This window comes from Carlito syrichta, unplaced genomic scaffold (assembly GCF_000164805.1).
Source record: "Carlito syrichta isolate Samal-C Ts95f unplaced genomic scaffold, Tarsius_syrichta-2.0.1 Scaffold316342, whole genome shotgun sequence".
NCBI classification, from domain to species: Eukaryota; Metazoa; Chordata; class Mammalia; order Primates; family Tarsiidae; genus Carlito; species Carlito syrichta.
In genome coordinates this window covers 303,179-305,648 of record NW_007260438.1, presented here as the reverse complement: position 1 = coordinate 305,648, position 2,470 = coordinate 303,179, and positions in this window count along the sequence as shown.

Here is a 2,470-nt window from a genome sequence, read left to right as displayed (position 1 = left end):
AGTATATCTGGTGGCTTTTGTATCCCAGCCTGCAGCTGGCTTAGTCCTTTCCTCTAGCTCAGGGTTTGAGAGCGAAGGACCCCTTCACCAAGAAAACATACATATATTCATAAATTTGCTTGCAGTTTTATGGTGTTCATAGATCATTTTCTTTTCAGAGACCTACGTACCTTGCGTGAGGACATTTTTCTTCTTGTCAGATTACCCAGGCCCACATCTTGCTAGTCTCTGGTTCCGTGTCCAGTGGAAGACAAAAGTTTACCAAGGCAACAGATTGTGTTACTCCTGCACTCCCTGTAACTCCGAGAAATGCCCCCTAGGCTTCAGGATGGAATTTTTCCTGGTCTTTCTGATGCTCAGCCCTCTCTGTAAAAACCCATATCAGGAAGGAATGAATCATTTTCTTGGTTTGGCATGGATACAATTAGCACTATACAACTTTTTTAGGTCCCAGTTAGGCAGCTTCATTGAGCTTTTTTTTTTTTTTTTGGCATAGTCTGGACTCCAAGAATGATCACTCGTTGTCTCCTGGTAATGATATAGCAGACCAGCATGAGGGCTCCTGGAAATGTTGATATTGCTTGTGCTTCTCATGTGTGTTCACCCCTACGTGGACTTCCCTCTGCTCTCCCCTCTTAGCTGCCCCAGCTTACCGCCTGAGCAAGTGGTGGGGATGTGTCAGGCCTAGATTAAACTTGAAAATATGATTGACCATTGTATTCCTTGGTCCTTTCAGATCAGCTTTGCTGCAATTTTGGCTCATGGGGTCCTCAAACACAGCTATGAAATTCAGCTAGAGGTATAAATAACAGTGCCTTGAAATGTGCCAGGTTATGGGGTAATTCATTAGGTTGGTTGGCTTCTGAGTTAACCTTCCAGAGATAGATATCACTCATGCTGTGAAGCATTGTGAAATCAGATTACTTTAAAATGATGTGTCACAAAGTCTGGGACAAAAACAATTGTGAGTATAGAAGTCTAGGGCTTCTAACCCAGCTCTGCCTTATACTAAATATAAGAACAGTGTTTATAGTCATACCTGTAAAATGGACCTCATATCCTCCAGCCAGTCTGCCTTGGTGGTGTTCAAAAGGATTAGGCAAAATAATAGTTTGTAATTTATAATTCTATATAAATAAGTGAGGATTCTGAGAAAATAAAGTGAAATCCCCAGCATTCAGATGGGAAGTAGTGCTGAAAAGAAGGTGATGATCTTGCAAGGGATGAGGGAAAGTGACCTAGATGACCAGTTGAATCAGGGAGAGGTAGGAGGTGGTATACTCTGTTGGCATGAAATTCAGAGCAGGTTGTTTTTATGGAGAAGGGAAGAGAATGGTCTGGAGGCAAGACTAAAGAAAAAGGGAGGCACCTACCTGTCCTCCAGGTTCAATCACGTGAAGGCTGTGGGAGACAGAACAGCCACCACTCAGGAGGCCTGCACGAGAGGCACATACCACAGGAAAGAAATGTTACACATTTTGTCATTTACTCACTCCTTTTAAATAAATAACTGGTGTGGACATTTACAGAAACATATATAGGAAAAAGCTGCCTTGCCTCTGAATGGATCATGTGTTCTATTTGGTAAAAAGTCACTGGAGACTCAACTCCCAGAAGACTAACTTGGGCATTAGCCGCAGTCATAATACGCTTTGAAACGTATAGATGAGAACTCTCTGACAGAGTGAAATCCAGCCAGGTGGAGAGGCATCCAAGGAAGAACTCCCATCTGGTAGGGAGGAGAAAGGCTGGAGCCGGGATACAAGTGATGCTTGGTCAACTGGCGCTGAGTTGAATCTAACCAAAGACAGGTCACAGGTTGAGCCTAAGGAGAAGCTGTGATGGAAGCCCCAAGACGTACGTTGAACACTGAGAGTCAGTGCTAAAACTAAAGAGTAGAAACTCATGACGAACCTCAAGAAATGCAACGGCCAGTCCAATATGAGCTGTAAGACAAAGCTAGGGGAGTTTCAGGAACAGGCAGAAGCTGGATAGAGAGGCCAGGAGGCAGAGAAATCCCAAATGAGACATTCTCATCCTTTGCTTCCTCTTCCTAAAGGACCCTTGTTGCTTCTGGGTTGGGGAATCTTAAGACTTTTCTCGATACAAAAAAAAATCTAAGGCAGTAACCATAAGTCCTGCTCCAGTCATAATGGGTGGAACCATTTGGTTTACTTGACTCTGATTACACGTTTTTCAATTCAGCTAAGAGAAAAGGTCAAAGGTAGGTGACAGAACAAGAATGCCTGTGCTTCTAAACCCAGTCCTGAAATGTTCAAATGCTGTTAGGTAGCCTAAATACAGACATTTTCCTACCTTATTTCATGATTTATGTATTCTAGCAAACCTAGAGCAATTTTTAAATTATTTCATTTTGCTTCATTCATTATTTAAATTATCTTTGGGGGGCATTTTGGTGTCTTCCAAATATTCTAGAAAAATCATACTTTAAACCTCCTCCCATGACACA